This window comes from Lagopus leucura, unplaced genomic scaffold (genome assembly GCF_019238085.1).
Source record: "Lagopus leucura isolate 7727_CA_CO unplaced genomic scaffold, USGS_WTPT01 Super-Scaffold_100016, whole genome shotgun sequence".
In the NCBI taxonomy this organism is placed as follows: Eukaryota; Metazoa; Chordata; class Aves; order Galliformes; family Phasianidae; genus Lagopus; species Lagopus leucura.
In genome coordinates this window covers 11747255-11770594 of record NW_024962270.1, presented here as the reverse complement: position 1 = coordinate 11770594, position 23340 = coordinate 11747255, and the positions used below count along the sequence as shown (strand labels likewise).

The following is a 23340-nucleotide window of genomic DNA, read 5'->3' as shown; positions in this document are numbered from 1 at the left end:
CTCTAGAGTTGGGTAGCTCAAACTTCTTTTAACCAAACTATTTTTATGGGATCATCTAAAAATACATAAGTTTTTGTTGAGGTTTAGTAGTATTCTCTAATATTGAGTATTCCATGTGTGTATAGGTATAGACACGTATATATGTGTATATAACTTGAAGAGTATGGATGAAAACAGGCAAATCAATTTTTCCTAGTTGCTGCATGAATTTGACATGGAGATGCTTCAAAGTGTTGTAGGGCTTCAAATAATGACGTGTTGTACTGACAGACTACTTCATAGCAAGCGTAATCCAGCTGAGAGAGGCATTTTACACTGTGACAGAATTGATAGAAGAACTCATAGTATACATAGTGCTAGATGTTGTTCAGGAAGGTCATCTGCTCTTTTTGAGCCAATGCAAATGTGATTTGAAGTGGGAAGGGCCTTCTGGTCATCAGCACTCTCCTTTCCTACACTGCATGCTAGCATTAATTCTGTAGGCTTTTGTAGAGTTTTGTAGGCAATTTGTAGAGTTTTAACCTATTTCAGAATACTTTCAGTATTGCTTCAAAGAGACTGCTGGGAATTAGTGATTTAGGAATCAGTCTGTTTTTCTTTCATGGCTTGCAACACAGTGGTAGTTGAGGCATTTGTGTAGTCCTTGATTACAAAAACAATTGTTCATTATATTTAGTGGAAATGATTTAGGAAGCTTAGCGATGTTTTCCCTGCTTTGGGGACTCTGGAACAGTAGAACAAAGATGCATTGTGGTGCAGCTAAAGAAGGATGTTTTCAATGTTGGTGCGTCATAATTAAACATATTTTCAATATAAATTAGATTGATTACAATCTGCCCTCTGACATGGGATTTAAAACTTAATTGTTTACAACACCATAAATTGTGCCCTATTTTAATCCATAATGAATTGCAGTATTGTTTCTGAGTGAATTATTTAATAATCTTTAGCAGATGATTTTAGCAGATGATTTCCCCTCCTGTATCTTTAGAAGTTAAAGTTCTAAAGCTGTTAAATTATAATGCACAGTTACGTTGCATATTCATAACCTTTGTTCATGCTTATGTGGTGACCAGTTGGTATAGTTCTCTATATATGCTATGTAGATATTTCAACTGTGCAGCAGGACAATGCAGACACTTTAGAAAACACAGATAATGAATAATTTTGCTGTTTCAATTTGTTAGCAGTGGGTGATTTTTTTTTTTTTTCCCACTGTTGTAAAATAACTGTCTTAATTACTGCAAAGTAATGGTGAGTAGAAAATCATGTGTTGCTGCCCCTTGCAAAGTTGGTGCTTTTGATCTCACTGACACATTTCAAAATTGGGGATAAGATGGAAGCTTTGCTTGTCCCATTCTTTGAATGGGACAGAACAGCCTTACCACTTCAGAAGGAGCTCAAAAAGAAGTTATGACTCAGACAGTCCTCTGAATCATAGTTCCCCTGAGCTTTAGCATTGCACAAGTGGGGAGTGTGCTGTCGGCCCTTTGCCAGATGAAGCACGTTCCCTCTCTCCTGTCCAGTCAGCTCTGTTTGCTGACACAGGAAGGAGGAAAATGATGGGTATGTTTACTTCCAACCCAGTTTCTCCCAACTTCTTTCCTTGTTCATGGAAGGGAACAATGCTTCTTGAAGGCTTGCTCATTACTGCAGTGCTCATGGTGCTGCTTTCAGGAGGGATGTTGTGAAAATGCAAGAATGCCATATAACTTCCAGAAGTTTTTTTTTCGTTCCAGCTGATGCTTGGTGTTCGGCATTTGCTTTATTGTTCATTTGTTGGTGGGACACTACTCTCTTGCCAGATCTGAAACTCATGCTTCTTCCTTGGCACTCATTTATCGTCCCATATAAATTAGAAGCACATCTGTTGCAGTGAAGGGAATATACTAGAAACACCTATGTGACTTCAAAGCACTGTGATTTGAGGCAGATCTAGCAAGACCAGTAATCACCAACTAAAATATGAAACAAAGCTGAGTTCTTAGTGATTATTTTAAAAAAAGAAAGTTGTTCTGACACAAACCAACAAAAATAACTACTTCCTGTGTGTTGGATAAAAGATGTAGTAATAACCAAATAAATTTGATCAGCTAATCAAACTCTACAGTGTCTTATAACAGATTTAGTCAGCAGATTTTTTACATCAACATTGGTTTACCTGCAAATAGTAAAGGTTGAAGTATTTGTTTGTTACATTAGATCAGCAATGCAAAGGTCCACCTTTCTTAATGGTTAAAGATGTTAATTATTCTTGTGATCTACTCAGAATCAAGCATTTATGATTCCTAACTTGCTAGCAACAGTAATCATATGCCATGTCTGCACTGAGTAGTATTTATTTTCCTCCCCCATTAATGAAGGAAGAAAACATAAAGCAGATAGGATAGCAGATCTTGAAAAGACTCATTTCAGTGTCAGACAGCTATGCTTGTACCTTTATAGTGACCTCTAAAAGCATTTTACCTGAGCTGTGTAGTTAAGGCACAAATTACACACCTATCAGTACAAGAGAAGTTATCGATTTGTTGATTCTAGCCTGTAGGAATGCTTGGGCAAACAGCTGCCCACTAACATGAATATAGGTTGTGCAATCCAGTTTTAAGTATGAGACTTGGAATTCCATCCTGGGTGACCCTTTGTCAGAAAGAGCTTTCACGGATCCGCAAGTCGTTTTCACAGGAACAAAACATTGTTATAAAATGCAATAGGTGATGATAAAGCCAGAAAAAAATGTTGCAGTAAACTGTGGCAACAGGAGATTGTCACTGAATATTTGTGCTGTCTCCTGAAATTCTACTGTGAGGGCTGTAGTGTTACTGCGAAGTTTTTTTGCTCGCCAAGCTTTACTTTTTATCACTTCGTGTAAAATGAAATATGGATGAAGTAATAAATTACCCTTGTCGTGATTATCACCATTACAGTGTGCCCATGTGTGTAAGAACCCTATAAGTCACTTTGGAGGATATAACCATATGATAAATAGATAGACCTGATCTTCACTGTCTCTGTGGTGCACCATGTGGTCAGTGAACAACTGACAGTCTGCTGAACTTCCACAGTATTACTACCCACAACTAATGAAGTTCTGAGAAGAAGCATTACCTACAATTCCTTTTTAGGTAATTGCAACATCTTTAATATTATTTGTTTTGTATTATGCTTGATTTAATACACCAGCGAAGATTAATCCAGTGCTTCTTGGTATGATGCATCTTGGAGAATAGGATAATTGTCCTGTGTATCCACAGCCTGATTTATTTTTATTTAACAATTTTTGAATGAGAGGAGAGGAAAAAGTGTGTGTGAATATGTTGTATGAGTGAAAAATCAATCCTCTCATGCCTTGTGAAGCTTCCCTTCTGTTATTTCAGTAGTGCAATATTCTGTTACATAATGTTGGCAGTTGAGTGTTATTTCTCCATATATGTATATAGTATGCAGCATAATAACACTTAATACAGGGCAGTAAGTCTCAAATTGTTTTACATATTTCATCATAGATTAACAAAGGCTTACCTCTCTTTTTAGAGTAGCATTTGACGCATTTTGAAATAAAGTGCCACTTCTAAAACCCCTGTGATAAAGTGTGCACTCCACTTTGTAGCAACACATTTCTCATCTCCTGACAGTTTGTAGAAGAGTAGCGTTGAGAAGATCTCAAAATCTTACCTAATGTTCTGTTTCTTACTTCATATTTGAAGTGTTCATGTGCCAAGTTTCAATTGTTTTTGAATGTTGCAAGGTGAATCTGGCATTGGATGTCAGCCCCTTCAGCATACAAGTATTGTATGCGTATGATGTAATGAAACTGTATTTCATTTGGTCTTACAAATGAATGTCCCAAATAGATTTATAGACTTCATGACTCAAAATAGTGCTGTTAAACTGCAATGGCCATGATAGAGGATATTCCAAAAGCATTTATATTTTTGTGTGTGATTTAGATGGATGATTAAGAAAATCAAGGACACAAATGTAAATGACACAAGTTTAAACAACGAATGCGTACAATAGATAATACCCCTATGTGGGCAAATTAAGTTAGGGTCTGAACGAGTGGCAGAGAACGTGTCCTTCATGTGCTGATTAGGCATTTGAAGACTGTTTTCTTTAGAAAATAAATAAAACTTTTAAAATAGCCATTATATTTCTCTGGAAAATAATTTAATATCTTCATTCAAGTTTTAATATTAATGTTTTGAACTTGTTCTTTTATATGCTATGATTTAGAAGGCATTTTAAAGCCTTCTAAATGCTTAGTAAAACAGCAGGATACATCAAATAGTCTGAAGGGGGGAAAAAAAATAGATAGCTAATGTACTGTTAGGAGAGGGGAGCAAGCTCAGGCCTTGTGGTGGTGGAATTAACTCAGAATGGCCTTAGAGAGAGTACTGCTAATTTGTTGTAACTTAGAAGTGGATTGGGTCATCATCCCTCTCCTTCCTTTCCTATTCATACATATAAATATGTCTTGTGTGTGTGTGTGTGTGTATATATATATATACATACACATAAAAGAGAAAATGTAGCACAGACAACAAATGAAAAGTAGGTCTGCACAAGTGAGTCACTTGTTTAGGATCGTGCTATATGTAAAATCACTGTGTGCAATCAAGTAAAGCAGCTGACTTAATTGAGTAAACCTAGTTCTCAGCTTTATTAAAATCATGCTATACCAAGGTGTAAAAAGTGAAAGATGTATTTCTCAGGATTCAAAGTACAAGAAATCAATTAAATCTTTTAGTGTCTAAATGTATAATCCTTGAAGTAGATAATGATTTAAGAGCACAGCTCAGCTGATCATTCAGCATACCCAGTGTATTAAATTCAGAGTGATAACACTGAAGTTTCTTCTTGGACAAAGGAAAACAATATGAATGTTGATTCACATGTTATCATTTCTGATTCTAAAGCCAACTTCTGACCTGGGGACACTGAGGTAGGCTTGGTCAACTGTTTGTTCAGGTATGAAGACGCTGCTTTTCTTCCAGAAATGTGCACTGGAGTTACCTGCACCATTTGTAGATGTACCCAGGTACTCCCTGTGCAACAATGTGAAACTGACTCAGAGCAGCTCAGTGCAAAAAAACAAAGTGACTAATCTCTTCATAGAGCTAGGGCTCTGCAACTTTGCTCTGAGTCATGATGACAACTCCAAGCACCTAGACTTAGAACAGAAATAAACAAATTTAAACAGAGCACTTGGTTTCATAACAGATTGCTCCTGATCCTTCTGTCAGAATGGCCTTGGTAATGCTATTTAACATCAAAGTGCTGCTGACATGCAAAGTAGTTTAAAATCCCTAGGAGACTATCAAAGTGGGATCTGAGCAGTTAGGTAAAATGAGGAAAGGAAGAAGGAAGGGAATAAGACTAAACTTTCCTTATCCATTTAAAAGCACGGGGAGAGCAATCAGTTGTCCAGTGGCAAGACTACAATCAAGATTAAAACTGGAACTGATTAAATTAGAATGTGGAAGGGAATTAAAATGTGGAAGGAAGAGATAAGGGAGATATGTCAAGAACAGACAAATAATTAAAATGTTGTAGCCACCCTTAATTAGTTCCTCACATTCTCAAAGGTTGTATAGATAACTAAGCTGAACTCCAGTAATATTAATGCTATGTTTTTCAGCAAATCTCTGTGTTAAAGCAACATGTTCCTCTGTCTTTATAGTGATACCTAATATCTAAAGGGTAAATATTAATACCAGCTGAGCTGGGATCTGTTCTGAGATAAATGACTGGTTGCTTCTATCACCTCCATGTTGTAGGAGCGCGTCCTCCTTTCAGGGGCACTAGTGTAAATTTGGAGAAGCAAACCTGAAGTTTAATGATCTGCAAATTAAATACAGAAATGAGTTACTCCTGACAGCTCTTGTATACCTATGAGTGGTATTTGGCCCCATATATTTATTTCTAGATCATAAAGATTTCAAAATGGCTATAATATATTTTACTAGGATAGATCTGGACATGTCTGTGCAGACCAACCTAAGTTTTTGTGCTTGTAGTCCAAGATAGCCAATGAACTTTCTGTGACTGAAAGCTGTACAACATGTAAGGTCTGTGCTCAGTACTATTACTGAATACATTATTACACATCTATTACTAGATTTCTGTAATTAAAATGTGCATAACAAGATTTTTATAGAAGTGGTATCTCAGTGTCCCATTTTAAGCAATTGCTATTGCAATAATAGTGGAAAAAGTAAATAACTCTGGAAGTGAGCAATGTTGAATGTCTAATTTGAGTCACAAAATCAGCAAGAGGCAACATGTTAATGACTTTAGCATTAAGAAAGCCAATGAGCATGTTAGTTGAACTGCTTTTGTGCTTGAAGTAGGATCATGTAATATCTCAGAAACTAAACAGAGTTGGGCCTCGTCTGTACTTGAATGGGAGATGTGTGAGAAATATCCATTGTATCACAAGAAAGGATGTCAGAGCTCTAATAGATTTCATCATTATAGCTGAGTCAGTGCTGAAGTCATGCCTGCTATGGTGCTAAGGATTCTGTTAGACTGAATATCACATTCACTCAGTGGTTGGGCTTAGACTAGATCTGTAGCGTTACATGTAGGAAAGCATTCTGTCTTGCATTTGCATCAGTATCCTGATGACAACAATGAAAAACATGCGAAGCCCAACAGGGGAATGTAGTATTAAAATAATACAAACACACTTTAGTTATTAATTGCTCAAGACTTTTTTTACTTCAGCATAGGTCAGGTGGACATGATCATCATTAGTTTCTCTATTTTATTTCTTAGTCAATCCTGTATTTTTTACTTAAAAAATAAAAGGAAGAAACGGTGGGAGGAAATTTTGCCAAAAGTAGTACATGTTTATTTACTTCACTGTGAGGGTGGTGAGGCAGAAGAGCAGGCTGCCCAGAGAAGGTGTGGATGCCTCATCACTGGAAGTGCTCAAGGCCCTGCGCAGCCTGATCGACTGGGAGGTGTCACTGCATGGTTCTGAACTGGATGATCTGTATGGTCTTTCCAGTCCAAACCATTCTATCATTATATTGTCCACACAAAACAAATACGTAAAGCAAATTAAACTGTGTTGCAGTGATGAGTAAGTACAGATAACAAAGGAGGTTGCCAAAGGCTGCTTGCATTTGCACAAGCAAAGCTAAAGTACATGATTGATTGTATCTGTCCTCAAACTTCTGGTTTAAAAAAAAAAAAGAAAAACTTTGGTAAATGTGCTTGATTATTTGTCCTAATTAATATGTATTTCTAATATTCACACAGTAAATAAAATATTCCTGCATCTTCAACCCATTATAAAAATATTGCCCCTAGAACTGCTGTTGTATGAACCAACACTGAGTGGCACAAGCACTGCTACTTTAGGAGTGGGTACAGCCTAAAATGAGAGATTAAGGTGGAGCCCTACACTTGTGCATGTTATTTGACTTTCCTTCTGCCAGTTATGGCTCGAGAACTCTTTCATCATTTTAAGAGCAAAAAGGGAGGCAAAGTGTGCTTTCACTGCAAAAAAAACTTATGGTGTGTCAGAAAATGACTACTTCCTTCCCCTTTCTCTGAAACAAAGTTTTGTCACAGGCTGTGCACAAATTCTGGAGCACCTTTGTAGACAGTATGACCTCTGAGGACAAAAAAGTGGTACAATTTCTAATTGCACTCAATTACAGTATTTGTATCTTCAAATTCAGTGTTTCTGTCAGTATGTCATTTGCCCTATCTCTGAACTTAAATGATTTCATGAAAATACAGCTCTCCATGAAATGATTTCTGAATAATCAGTAAGTATTTCCTGCAGAACTGCAACTAGTTGGGGCATCAAAGAATTGAAAGCCAGTGGTGTCTAAGGTTGCTTAGCTAAAACTCTTATAGAAATTGAAGAATTTGAAGATCAGATCTTCAGAAATTGAAGATCAGGTAACGGAGACTGTAACTTTCTGATTTGAAATACAATGGAGAAAGCCTACCCTATTAATCCTCTGCTAGGGACAGTATTTTTCACAAGTATTTTTTAAGTGTTTTATGATGTATGCAATTTGCTTGTATAAATTCTCATGCAAAATTTGGTGTGTTTTATTTCCATACCTCTTGATAAATTTTCAGGCTTGCTGTTGAATCTATAGAATGCTGAAATAATGGGTTATGATGTCTGTGCAAATTGAAATTTTGCTTGTGTATACATGACAATCAATGCTTAAAAAAAAAATCTTCTTCAAAAATGACATTTAGACTCATTTAGAATTAAAAATTAGAACATGAGTAAGTTGTCACTATTTTTCTGTGTTCCCACGTGTTTGGGATTTCATTTGGAGGGAATATAGGGCAAGAGCCTGCCTGTACAAGCTGAACTAAGCATGAGTGGCAAAGATTTAATACATTCCTGTAAATTCTAAAATATCAAGTACAGCCTCTGGATTACCAGAAAGGGTGAGAATTTGGCTCTTTGGTAGTGCCCTTAATGAGAGAGACTCTTGTGTGTATTACCTGACCAAAAGGTGGTAGAGCGCGCTGGTGATTCAACACAACTGTTCTGGCTTGTTTTTTAAATATTTGCAAGGAGTTCACCAATGATTAGCTGACACCCAAGAATGAGACTTGAGAAATTTATTGTTTAAGAGAATCCTTAGCTCTTGACTCACACACAAAAGCAAGGTTTTAAATGAATGACAGAGGGTCACTGAGTTCATGAGTCAGCACGATGAGTTGGAATGCAGCCAACTGTAGTCATGGAACTAATATTCTGTAGACAATTAACATAAATAGTTAAACTAAGATCAACTAAAATCAATATAAACTCAACTGTAAGCTAGAAACTAAACTAAGGTTGATACAAAGAGGTGAACTAAAAAATAAGAAGTTGTGGTTTCTGATTTCCTTTTCCATACTCTGCTAATATGGACCAAGCTAATTTCTGTGAGAGTGTGCATGCCTTCTGTTAGGGACATCCCGTCTCATCTGCTGTGTTTGCATGGGAAACATAGCACTTAAGTTTATTGTATGGGGCATACTATGCTCAGCTTATGCAGGGTCATAGAATCAGTCCCTCCAGAATCCTGAAATATGGTCCAGTACCAATTGATTTTTTTTTTCCAGGTCTGTTAGCTGTATCAAAGCACTGTTTGCCTAACACTGAACTAGATACAAGTAATCTATTGCCGGCTGGTAGAAAAGATTGTTATTTTGAAGTTTGTACTTGCACTGAATCATCAACATGAAAAAATTGCTGTACTGAGAATTTTATAACTGATAAAGTACAAAATATCCGTGTTACTGTAAGGGGAAAACCAACCTTTTTGCAGAAAGAGGATACAATTACAATAATATACTACTGCCAATCTTCCCCCCCCCCGTTGGCATGAAGTTGTTTCCCTTCTCATGTAACTCGCTGACTTTATAGGCGTCATTTATTCTATTACAGAGGCAAATGATGTTTACCATGAAAATCTTTAGGTTAAGTTCAGTTGCACGTGTTTTCAATTGTATTTTAACAGGCTATTTTTTAATAGTGATAATTTAATTGTGATTTAGTGTAAATAACACTGTTTTAAGAAATATGGTATTTTTAAGAAATGTTATTTCTATTTTCCCTTGCAAAAATCTTTGCTTGTAATTAAACTGTTAGCACTGTGTTTTCAGTTTTGAAAGTGAAAATAGTTTGTAAATATATGTACCATTAATTGAAATCACAGGGAAGAAAGAAATGATCCTGATTGCTCTCTTTCTTACCTGTCTTTTCTAGAAAATGGAAAATAACATTTATCCATGAAGTTATTATGATTCTAGAGCATGGAATTCAGGCTTGCTTTTGCTTCCGTGTGAATTTGGCACCAGCAGTAGGACTAAATAAATCAGTCTTTTTGTTTACAAGGCCTAATATGTATTGAATAGTCAGTCACAATTCTTTGTTCTACATCAGTCCTAATTCTGTATATGTTCTCCCATCTAAGTGCTAACAGGAATTGGTGATGTGTAGTTTGAGTGCTTTCAGTTGTGTGGGCAGCCTAGCAGGAGAATAGATACATGCACTTGATAGTGCTAGGTAGACTGCTTTGCTTGCAGTGATTTTGGTTGTATCAGTATGTGTGTGGAAAGCAGTTATAAATTCCAGGTGAAAAATGTGTTCGTGGCTAGAATTCTTAAGAATTGTGTTTTAGTGAAGTACCTACGCATCTGGATGAATAATAGTTGTGCCTATAATATGCTGAAATACTGCGCAGAGCAAACAATGATTCATTCCCTTCTAATACATCTTTTCTTAAATAGAATGATTCATATCAATACTTCCTTAGAGGAATACACTCTGTTTTTATTTGTTACTGAAACCAGACTGCAAGACCCAACAAAACTTCTCCGTTTCTCTCAAAAGAAACCTCCTGGGTGTTTTTATTGTTGAACTGGGATTTTTTTATTGTTGAATGGAATACGTGAATGAGAGATGACAAAAAATTTAAGTACTAGATTGATTTAGATTCTCAAGTGATGGAAATGACTTTTCATCAGTAAAGCTATGCTACTGAACCAAGGATGACAAATCCTGTGAGTTAGGCGTGAGAGATTGAAAAACAACAAGACCCTCTCACAAGTGCAGGCTTGGCTTTATGGAGCAGAAACACTGAAAACCTTTTGTTTGTTTGTTAGTGTCCTACCACTGCTACAGTAACAATCGCTTTCCTCAGTGCCTCATCGCTTGTTGGTACAAGACAAAGATGCAGTGCACTCCAAAGGCCGGATGAGGTACTGGGTGTGTGATTCCTTTCACTTTTAATCCAGAAATATGGTTTATGGGAACAGCATACCTTGTATTCAGTTCTGTATGTATATTTGAACACCATCAGGACAGCAGGTTTACCATCTCAGTTCATTGTGTACTGAATTTATGCTCATCTTGCAGACAGTCGACAGGGCGTAAGGAAATAGAACTGAAAGGAGCCTAACTCGGAATAATTTTTGCTCTGAATTATTACTGGTAACTGTGTCAAGCAAGGAAATCCTTTCTCTACAAACAATAAGTTATTAATAAAAAAAGCAACAAGAAGAAGACCAAAACCAACCAAGATCACTCTAAAAACAAAGAAGCAAAGCTAACAAAAATCTGCAAAGGCTTATTTTGCAAATATGCACTTTCTATCTCCTGCTTACTGTGAACTTTCCCTATGCAATTCTCTACGTACAATCACAGCATCTTTAACCATGGAAGGATGCAAGTGCTGTATGAAATAAAGAGCTTAGTGCATAATTAGAAAGTGTTTTTTCCCAAGAGAGATGATTGTAATTTCTGGTAAAAAAAAAAAAATAAAAAATGAACACTTATGAAGCAAGGCTAGGCTTAGGTTATACCGATTTGTTGGCCAGAAGATTCTCCTTTGGTATGACAGCAGAGACTGAGCAAGACTTTGTACTTGCTAAGCACTGGAGTTGTAAGACACAAGCAAAAGGTTTAATTTCTATAGCAGGAAATTGGAAAGAAACTAAGAGTTTTACAGTCCTATTTCATGACAGGAAAGAGACTGGGAATGTGGAGGCAGGAACTGACAGGGAGGGATGGATCCTTTCTGGCACAAGCTAGCTGCAAGCCTGCCTGTGACACTAGGCTGCCCCTCAGTCTGTACACATCACAGCTTGCTGCTCTTTAAAAAGTAGCCAAGATTCTCAGTAGAGAAGCAAATACCAAGAGAATGTAAAGCCTTGGTTTGTCTTCTCACCAACAGAAGTATTTCCCCAGAAGGGCCTTAGGGTATTACTGGGTGATTTGGGAAGTTTACCTGGCTGTTATGCTTGCCATGCCTGATCCACGAGTAAACAGAGGGTCTCAAGAATGTTTACTAGGTGTTGTGTAGTGCATACAGAGCTCAGGTCCTAACAGCAGTGTAGCTACATCAGCAGAGCACTGCTCAGACTTACTAGGTCAACAGTCTCTGCAAAATAGCTGCACGACTGCTTTGCCCAGTGTTGTGCTGCGTAAACGTTCACTGTGACCTCTGGTTTTAGTATGGCATAGGTAGTAGCAGGTATTTATGCAGTGCCCTGCATTCTACTGTGGGCAAACCTTTGGCTTCAGAGAATCTAAATAATGTATTAATATGTTGTTATTAAATCAAAAAGTGTGATAGCTTCACGGTAAACTGCCCAACATTCCTGAGTTACTGTTACAATGGGTGACTTGAGTCATCTTGAACAAGGGTAGGGTTCTGTTTGGTGAATTGCTTAATGCTGAATTCCCTGACACCTCAGTTAGATTGTTTTTGGCACCTGAACTATTCCCTTAAAACAGGTTTGAATATTTCCATGCTGCGCTTCAGTCCACAGGTCAGAAATGCCCTGCCCACTTGACAGTGGGACGCTGATTTCATTGAACTATATGATTTGTAACTGAGCAAAACTGGAAAATAAGAGGTAGAAAATATACAAATTAAATTATATGTGCTCATTTTAAGTTTTTTTTTTTTTTCCCCAAGATTTTTTATTTAATTCAGATCATTCATCTCTATTCAAGTACACAGCGGTGACTTTTATGCAAGAGCCCAGCTGCCAACTGATATGCAATAGTTAGAGCCAAATGAAAGTTTGTCTTGGAAATCTCTGTTCGTGATATGCAAAAGAAAGTATGGATCATGTTTTCCTCTCTAAGGATAGTAATTTTGCAGTACTGAAACCTACAAAAGACAAATTAGTAGAAACTAAGTAGTGCACACAGGAACAAATATTACCTGTTCAGTGTAAGTCAACCCACCTTTGGCAGAAATCTATTGGAATCTCTAAAAAAGTTGCGAAGCATATGAATGGGGGAAAAAACAAACAAACAAGCACTGCAGTCTTCCTAAATTTCCCAAAGCCAACAAAAATTCACACCTACCAATAGTTCCCACAGAACTAAAACTGCCAGAGATTAAGAGGGAAATAGGATGAGTGAATGGTTAAAGGACAGAGGTAAAATCGATGATTGGTTGTCCCAGTGGGTTCTGTAGTTGTAATAGCATGCAGCTCATTGCATGCTAGCCATCTGATTGATTATTCAGATTTCTGAGGAGGCTTTGCATATTTGTGAAAGACAGGGCTTTGCGGAGAATTTGGTTGGGCTGGGAGGGAATTAGAGTGCAATTATTGATCAAACTTTCCATCCTTTTATCTGCAGGATAAACTGGATCAAGCTGTTGCAGTTATAGTAATTAAAGTATAATAAATAACTACAGAATCATAGAACAGCCCAGCTTGGAAGGGACCTCAAAAGATTATCAGGTTCACTTTTTCCTGGGACAAAGGAGCCTAGATGAGGTTGTCTGGCACTGTGTCCAATTGCATCTTGAAAGCAAAAAAAATCCTTAAATCGAGATGGTACTTCTCCCAGTGCAACCTGTACCCACTGTCCCTTCTGCTCTCAGTGTGACTCCTTGTGAAGCAGAGTGAATCCTATTTTTTCTGGTTTTTCTGTTTATGAAACACATATAGTCAAGCCAACATAGTAGAGGTTTCAAAAACTCAGCAACAGAAAAGCAACTGAGAATCAAATTTTAGCCTTACTATGACTGTGATTTCAGAACATATTTAAGCACAGATATCGTTCTTAGTTGTGGATTGAACAGTGTTTTTTCACAGAAACAGATTTTTAAGACCAACGTTTGCACTAAAAATAGCTGATACAAATTTCTGTTATTGTTTCCAAAATAGAAGTGATTGTGATTAAATATTAATTGGTTTGGAATCCCATGTCCACAATAGAAGACATTTTGATTAAAATTATAAATTTACTGCAAGGATTCCATATAGCACTCCAGTTTTATTCTAATATCCAGTTGTCATCAAGCTCCAGAAAATGTATGAAAATAGAGAAGATAATCCATGGAGACAAGGAAATTGGTAGGCAGCCAGCTCCAGTGCTAACACAAGTGGGTACAAATAAACAAACCGTATAAGCTGTCAATGGCAAACCAGCTTTGCTGAAGCCATACAACGAGGCTGCAGAAGTATGACATACATGAGAAGTGTATAGAATGCAAGCAAGCAGACTGGCTGATCAATTCATGTTCTCTCTCCTTTGTTTCCTAACATCTTCTCACAGATTTACTGTGAAATGAGTTGCTTGTTAATGTAAAAATATTGGGATATACAAGATGGTGTATGATTGAAATATTACTGATGTTCATATAGTAGTACTCTCTACTGAATGGTCTGCTGAGGCTTTTCCTATTTCAGAAGTCTGTTTAGGAAGCAAACCATCCTGATTTAATTATTGATTTAATTATTTATTCTTTTCCTGGATTCTGTGGGTTAGATCTGCAATTGTAACTTGCTCATGTTCTCCTGGTAGTTTCATGGCTTTTTCTGAGAATCCACTGTCCTTGGTACAAACACAGTAGATCTGTGGGAGAGAAATCGAGACAGCTGTAAGCCTGCTAAAGCTAAATGCATAGTCCCCTGTGTGTTTTGACATGCCCTCTTTTGTGGCATAATCTGAAGCATATCAGCAGTAACACTGATGGGTTGCTTTCCAGAGCATTTTAACAATGTTCCATATGCCATTATATATTTTAGTGAGCCTGTTTGCTAACATTAGAAAGAATGTTGTTTTTGCAAGTGTGCCATTCTACTTTTCCACACGTAACATTTGGTTTTCTTCAAGTATTGGTTTTGCTTGTGTGATCTGAAAGTTGCAATCTGGTTGGCAAAGAGAAAGGTGCTTCTCCAACATTTGCTCAAGTATCTTTTAAGTGTATTAATAAATCAAAGAGTAAAGCTTAAAGCATTACCTACTGTACAAAAGTATACAAAAAAATCCACACAACACTAATTTACAGGCAAAACACTATGACTTCTATTCATCAAATATCTTTGAAGAGCAAAAAAGCTTTCAGCAGAAAAAAAGTCCTTCAAATGTACAGGATGTTGCAAAAGGTGTTGTCACTGATTGGTTTTAAAGAAGGCTGGGAAATATCCCAAGTGCTTGCTGTGATCTATGTGTGCATTCCTTCCAGTAGCACTGACTGGCAGGATGAGGCTCGCCCTGTGAGCAGGGTGCATCGTGCTTTGCTCTCAAGCAGATGTGCGCTCATTAGCAATAGTTCAAATTCATCAATTTGTGGGCATTCTTTTCAGGCCCTCTTCAGCCAGCTGATCGGTGTGGCAGTGTGTCTGTGTGTGAGAGAGGCCAAGTAGGGTGGGGGAAGAGTGTGATGTTTCCCTTTAAGGTATCTGCGTTGTAAACAGCGCTTGCTTCTGCATACTGATTTCAGCAGGCATCCAGTGTCAACACTGACGTTTTTGATCTCTTTCTTTTATGTCATATTAGTGAAAAGTGACCTGTTTTGTTTGTGGAAGCTCTGGAATCCCCCAGGAGAAGGATCACTCAGCACCATGGCCATCTGCCAAGTACAACTTGTTCTGAAACATAGTGGCTCTGAGAAGTTGCATTATCAACTGAAGCACAACGTCGGCTTAGCTGGGGGTAGGTTAGACTGTGATTAGCTGAGTTGTTATGACCAGTGTACTCTCCTGGGTATGCTGTCCTTCTGCTGCAAGGATCTTCCCTTTTTCTCCTCCTTTCTGCTATGTGTTGTTGGAGGTGGCCACTACAGAGCTCAACAACAGTCCCTCTTATAGGGCTGTAATGTATTCAGCATCTATGGTGTATGCTGGGAATTGAGAGCCTGCCTTCTTTTGTGAGGAATAGTTTCTTAGATTGCTAAATTGTTCAGAAGTCATTTTATCTTTGTGACAAATACAAAAAAAAAAAGATGGTAATTTAAGTTTTGATTTTATTTCTGGTATCCTATTTCTTTACCCCATGCTATGAAGGCAGAAGTCTAAAAATCATATAATCATAAAATTGCTCAGGTTGGAAAAGGCCTTCCAGATCATCAAGTCCAACCACAACCTAACCATACTACCCTAACTCTAACCACCCACTGCTAAATCACATCCCTGAGCACCACATCCAAATGGATTTTGAGCACATCCACCTCCCTGGGGAGCCTATTCCAGTGTTTAACAACCCTTTATGTAAAGAAGTTTTTCCTGGTATCCAACCTAAACCTCTCTTGGTGACATTTCCCCTCATCCTGTCATCTATCACCAATTGAGAAGAGACTGACCCTGCTCTTGCTGCAGTCAACTTTCAAGGAATTTGAAGAGAGCAATGAGGTCTCCCCTCAGCCTCCTCTTCCCCAGACCAAAAACAGCCCCAGTTTCTTCATGCTCCTCATACTGCATATTCTCCAGGTCCTTCACCAGCCTTGCTGCCCTTCTTTGGACCTGCTCCAGCACCTCAACCTTGTTGCCCCAAACTGAACACAGTACTGGAGGTGAGGCCTCACTGATGCTGAGTACAGTGGGCAGGATGACTTCCCTAGTCCTGCTTACCACAGCATTCCTGATACAAGCAGGATGCCATTGGCCTTCTTGGCCATCTGGGCACACTGCTGCCTCATATCCAGCCAACTCTCTCTCAGCACATCAAGGTCCCTTTCCATCAGGCCGCTCCTTCCCAAGCCTGTGGGGTTGCCTGGGGTTGTTGTGACCAAAATGCAGGGCACTTAGCCCTACTGAAGCTCATTCAGTTTACCTTGGCCCATCAATCAGCCTATCCAGGTCCCTCTGTAGTGCCTTTCTACCCCATCTAATCAGCCAGCTGGAAAGAATAAAATAGCTTAGCCTATAATAAAGTGAAGTGGCTTCTGGATTTTGGTAGAATCAATAAAGCTGACCCTTCTTTTTAAGTAAATCTGTTGCTAGCTCACATTTTCAAAATAACTGATGGATTCAGTCCTTTTGATATTCAACCTTGACTCCAGACAGAAAATTTGAGTCCAGGTCTGTACTTCAGTACTTAAGTCACCTCCTTGTAATGTTATAGATCAGGAAGTTGTTGCTATTGTAAAAGTAATGAGCAATTACAGAAATTAAAGCCAGATTGAGTTCTGAATATTGCATTACCCTCATAGGATGCAAGAATGTTTTGAAAAAAGAACGTGGCCCTTCACTGCTGGAAATCTTATTATATGAGCAAATCAATTATAGAGTGGTTCAATGAAAGCAGAAGGTAGACTTCAGTTTATGAAATTCTTTTTCAGAGCTATGAGTTTGAAACAGTTTTTCAAAAACACACTTTTCAATTAACTGCCAGGACAATAAGATTAGTATTACATAAAGGAGAGATTACTGTGCAAAGATGACCTACGCAGGATTCTGTTTGTTTTCTGTAGGTCACAAAGTCACTTGTAGCTACTGGTATTTGGCTTAAAGTAGTTCGGCTGCTTGTAAGCAGCACTAACTCAAATGAACTAGGAGATCAATTTTGTTCTGTTCAGATTCATAGTTCAGTAATAGTAACAAAGTACAGATTGCAGAATATTACTGATGAAAACCCATAGATGAGCAATACTGCAATAGAGGAAACTTTTGATTTATCATTTCTCTGTGGAAATGGAAGGGTTGACTGTTGAATCTTCAAGTTGGCAGTATACTGCTGCTGACTTCTGTATCATCAGAGTAGATGTAGGGCTAACAATACTTAGTCTTTTTTGGTTGACAGAATCCTTGTGTAAATTAGCCTTTTGCAGGTGCAGAAGACGTCTGCTAAAAATACAAATGCATTCATATTGTCCCAAGAACTCCTGATTAACACAAACTTGAGAAGGAACTTGAATTTACAGCATGCTTATCCTGAGTACTACTGGGAAAGGAGGCACATCAGCTCAGAAAAAAGTGCTTACTACAGAAAGATTGTATATAATGAATTGTCAGGCAGATGAGAGTCTTCTGATCTTTGTCCAAATTTCTTCACTTGAGCTTACTTCTATATTCAGTCCTCACAGCCCTGAATATATGGTGTGGAAAACTGGTCTGTATATGCAGAAGAGGGGCACAGAGACTTTCATCAAAAGTCAGGCAGAGAGGCTTGTGCACCCAGTGCTTCCCTGCTGCATGGCAACTGCAGGGGGAAACAGCAGCAGTGTGCAAAAGTATAAACCCTCCCAGTAGCATTGCACCAGGAATCTGAGGCTTCTAGAGCTTGGCAGGATGCAATGGCAAGATGGAGGAGCTTACTCTGCGTTTCCTTTTTCCTGCTGGTAAGAGCTGGTGACTTATAAATTCCTTATCATCCTCTGCAGTCTCTGCTGCTCGAGGCCAGGGCCAGTGAGGTAGGTATGTGGAAGGGAAAGGTGACAGCTGTAGCAGGGGCAAAGAGTCAAGTATATGTTTGTATGATATCTGCATGTGAAATGAAAGAGGAAATACTTAAAGTTGGGTGAGGTAAGTGTTGAGCTGGATGCAAGGAAGTAAGCAGATGGGTTAAAATTCAATGTAAAATAAGATTGCTAAATGTGAAATAGACTTTCAGAAGAAATAGAATATTCGTATAAATATGCAAATAAATGTTTTATACACACTTATGCATAACATAACCTTCCGGGCCCAGGCAGAAAAGATAGGTCTAATCTGAACAGAATGAGAGGCAGGTTGGCAATGCCATTTTAAGGAAGGAATAGGTGGACGCAGAATTGCAAAAATATGTACAGGTTTTTTTGTTGAATGCCTGATGTATAACATAAGGAAATCCAACGATGGTTAGATATTAAGGGGAAAATTCTTTATACTCAGAGGGCAGCGAGGCACTGGCACTGTTGCTCAGAGAGCTGTAGGTGCCCATTCCTGGACGTGCTGAAGGCCAGGCTGGATGGGCCTCAGGGCAGGGGAAGGGAGGTAGAGAAAGGGGTCGGACAGCCCATAGTATGGGTTGAAACCTGATGGGCTTCAAGGTCCCTTCCAACCCAACCATTCTGTGATTCTATGGTGATATGATTCTAAGTTTCCCTACTAGAGATACGTTATGGGGGATGAACATGTCCTATTAATGAAGAATATTGCCTTGAAAGAAAGAATATCGAGATGATCCCAGTGAATATTATCATAATTGCTGCATTCTGATCTGAATCCTAAATATTTACTCATACCTGCATGTGTACATATAATGGCAGATAATTTATGATGTTGCAAACTTCAAAATCTATTGGAGAAAGAAGATAATATGTTCATATAAAGAATAAAGCAGCAGAGCAACTGCAGCTGTCAAAAGCTGCAAACTTGCAAATTCTGTTATTTAGATTGAAATATGCGAAGTGCAACAGAGGACAAACTGAAGGAGTCAAAATGTTACACTTCACTTTTTGATCTGTTGTGCAGATCTTAACAGGCTGCTTAAGGTCTGCAGAAGCTGCAGCTTAGTTTGGCAAGGCACGTTGTATGTTGACGTTCACTTTTTTTTAGGGGTCCCGTGGCTGAATATTACTTGTTAAAATCTCTGACTTGTATTCGTCTCAGATTGTGAGGTTTAACTTATTTTATAGCTTTAAAACATTGGCCTAATATGCCCTACTGAAAACTGAAAGCAGTAAACATATTTTGCAGCTGCTTTCTAAACAGGGACTTTTTTTGAATGAAATGATAGTGGCTCATCATGTAGTCTGCCATCATATTTGATACCATGGAAATTGCTAACGTATGCAAGTGGCAGGATCTACTCTATAGTGAGCAAAAGAATAAACAGATCAATTCAATTCATCTTTGCGTAGCCACATAGGAACTACTTCCATCTATGTTACCAGACCTAATGCCAGCACAGGTCTAAATTTTAGGGCATCTCTGTTAAAAGAACAACATCTTCAAATAATTCAAGAACAGTAGTGCAGTAAATGCTTGGAGAAGACATCCATGAAGTCATGTGCTTACAGCATCTACACTGATAGCTTAATTTAAGTGGAAGTGAAGGCAATGCTAAGCTGTCCATAGCCAGAGCATGAAGCAGCACTGAGGGGAAAGGAAGTGGAAATAAAAAAATGAACAAGCAGATTCTGCCTGTATAGAAATCAGTGATGTTTTGCATTCACCAGGAAGCCTCTTTCATTTAAGTATCAGGAGATCATTACTGGAAATAAGTGATGCCTTAGATATGATACACTTTCTTTGAGCAAATAATTCCATTTGAAAATACACTTACCAAAAATTTCATTTGGGTGTGCCTTGGATTTGTTCACTAATGTAGTCTTCTTAAATAAGACCACCTATGTTTGTATTTTTTTTTTTTAATCTTCTATGAAGTGTAATGCACTCCTGTTTGTGGTACTGAGAGACCATTCAGCTCAAACATACGGGCCTGGATCACATGCATAGGATCAGACCAACAAAAAGGGTTTCTGGAAAATGAACTCAAAGCAAAAGGAGCACTTCATAAAGGCCTGTTTTAACACCCACGCCTTGTGTGGAACTTCCTTTGGGGTCACACACATCTTAATGCAATTTCTTGCCCTACTTTTGCAGACTCCAGAGATCGAGGGAAGCATCTACACTTGTGTGTTTTTGGAGGAACTAAACCATTTCATTTCTTAAGGAGTAGAGGAACAGGTTATTTCTGAATTATGGGAAGCTTCGATTTAGATCCCAAGGCTTATATGACACTGAGGATTCATTTAGGCTTCACATATGTGGATAAAATGCCTATGAGAGTGTCTGTAAGGCCATACTCCCTGATGATTTTCATTTTAAATTTGGATTGCCCTTGGGGAATCATAAAGACAGACTATTCACAAACTGAGGGGAGCCTCTGGAAATACCCAGATTTGCAGAATCTTCCAACATCTCCCTGAAAGCTTTAATTATCAGTTGTGTTTCTGCTGCCTGTGTCACATATCCCGCAGAGCAGCCTGAGTTATCACAGTGTCTCACCAAAACCCCTTGCACAGTTCTGTGTACAGTCTGCAGTCACTGGGGTGACATTTAGAAGCAGTGCTGGTACAATCCAAGAGCCTAGACAAAGCCTGTAGAAATCATTACGTTTTGGGCTAAGCTTGAAGTTGTTCAGAATTTTAGTTTCCAAAATGTACAGTGGGAAAAAAAAAACCCACCTTCCATTCATATTTCATTCTCTTTTTAGATTGTGTGTTTTCTCAAGCACTTTTTTCAAATATCTAGTATACCTGCTGCCTTGTGTCTGTGAAGATTTAATTTTTCACTAGACTGAAAATTAAGAAATAGTTTTACTAAAATTAAGCTGTAACCTTGGATGGGAACTGTTGAGCAGGGCCTGAACCGCTGATTGAGCACCTGAGGTGAGCAATGAGTCAGTGGCAGGAGCAGGGGTGAAGGCAATTCAGCTGTGCTGCTGGAAGGGGGAGAGCCTGGCTGCCCCTCTCCTTGACTCCATTTAAGGGCTGACTGCCCCCAGGAAGGATCTCTTCTGGAGATCGCTCCTTGTGGAGTTTACTGCAAGCCTATAATGCCAGTGAGCACTTCCATTTATTTTGATTATCTTTGCATCGCCATAATCTTGCTAAGCCTAACCTTTGTACACCTATTGATTGTACAAACCTATTTGCAACTGTGTCTCTGACCTGTTCAGTCAAATACCAAGTACAACTCAAATTTAGGGGAAAGTGGTGATAGCTGTGTGATTGCAAACTCTGTGATGTGCTTATCAACCATCTTCATTGCAGTTATCAGTATTTGTTTTTAACTCTGTTCTTTCTCAATGATTGCAGTTGTGTGGCCATTTCTGCTATTATACCCAAAAGCAAAAACTGAAACAGGAGGAATATGATTAAGGATTTAATGTGAACCTGTCGAATACTGGGTCATTAAAAGCAAAAAGCGCTTCCCATGAATCAGAACATTTAAGCTATTAAAAAGGATAAAAATGCAATTTTTATTCACAGAATTCACAGCTATGTTTGTGGGGGTTTTTTTGTTGCTTTTTTTTTTTTCTTTTTTTAAAAAAAGAAAGGAGATCCAATTCTCTGCAGGAAAATGCCATGGGAACTAGAAAGAGGCATTTTGTCCTGTTAATCATAGTTGTTACTATACACATTTTTTTGTATAATCTACTGTATACAAAACTATATAATAATGAATAAATGCTAAAAGCTTTAGTTTAAATGACAAATTGATACCCTCCCCCCTCACTGACGGAAAAAGACAGAAATTGAAGTGTAGAATAATAGCTCTTATTCACCAAAATGTGAACTTTCAAAATGGATTAAATGTATGAGACCCCATCAACATCATGTTTCTCCAGCTTCTTGCCACGGGTGCTGTAATGGTATTACTCCAGTTTCATTGGTGATCACCTCCTTTAAGATCTTGTCCTATTCACTGCACCATGTACTTCCTGTTGAAGTATTCCTGCACCAACAACTTCCTGTTGAAGCTCTTAGCAGTTTTTTTCTAAAAATATGTTGCCGTAAATCAGCAGCCTGTCATATGAAAGAATATAATCCCTATCTTTTTCCAGTGTAAGTGCAATTTGGGAAGCTTAACTGGCACTTCACAAACTCAGTAGTTTGAGTTCTCTAGATGACAGAGTAAAAACCCAAAGAGGGTTAAGGAGGGAACTCTGAGAGATTTAAAAAGTACCTTCGTGTGAAAAAGCTTGCAAACAAAATAGGGCATAAGTGAACTGATTCTCTTTCCAGTGCTTTAGCTGCAAGGGGCCTCGAGCATCCCACATGCTTTTCCACTTTTAGGGGCCCTCTACGTAACACAAATTGAAACCAGGGAATGCCTTTCCTTAGAACCTCTGCCAGGCGTTTTATTTTCATAGCTGTCAACTTGAAAATCATGCTTTCCTGTTACTGATGTTTTGATGGAGGTGGGAGAAAAGAGTACGCAAGTGAACTCTGATTACTTGAATGAGATGCTTTGCTCACTGGTATCTTGGCTGACCCTCTCACATGGGGGTGGGGAGCAGCAGCAGTCTAGACGGAAGAGGCCAACGACTGGCTGTCCACTCAGGTTTCAGATTATAAATGAGCAGTCTTCAATTTCTTACAGATGTTTGGCAGCCACTTTGCTTTCACTCTAATTGTAAGCAGCATTTCTGATGTTTGAACAATGTGGTGACCAACAGACCTTCATAGGGTAGTCCATCACAATAGCTCCGGTGCTGATGATCCCATTGCTGTGGTTTAAATCTATCAACGAGAAAACGTTCTGTTTTTTAAAAGTGAAATTAGTAGCATTATTAAATCATTCGGTCTTGGTGCATCTTCCTTTAAAGTGTAGAGTGTTTGTTTCATGTAGAATGTTAATTGTCAGCAGGTTTGCTCCAGAGATAAACTTAGTCCTTTAAATCTAAAGTCAAACCGTATCTGTAAAGACTCTTCAAGGATTATGAGTGTATTATTATCACCTCTTCCAAATTACGGAATGAAAAATAAACTCACTCAATGTTAGGTGAAGTGAAAAATATAATTATCATACAATGTACGTGTTAGGTTGGTCAGTAAAATAGTGTGTAAGAGTGATGATATCAAAAGATGGTCAAAAGGACAAGGGGGAATAGTTTTAAATTGAGAT

General features: G+C 38.3%; 1 protein-coding gene across 4 annotated transcripts in view; it reads left to right on the top strand.

Moving 5' to 3' along the window:
• Positions 1-23340, top strand: part of NXT2 (nuclear transport factor 2 like export factor 2) — a 71042-nt gene that overhangs the window by 7642 nt on the left and 40060 nt on the right. Inside the window, exon 3 of one of the 4 annotated variants that reach the window (XM_042876720.1) lies at positions 15284-15439. The exons of the other annotated variants lie outside the window; for them this stretch is intronic. The gene's annotated coding sequence lies outside the window, so the exon portion shown is untranslated. The remainder of the gene's footprint in view (positions 1-15283; positions 15440-23340) is intronic. 4 annotated transcript variants of the gene reach the window in all.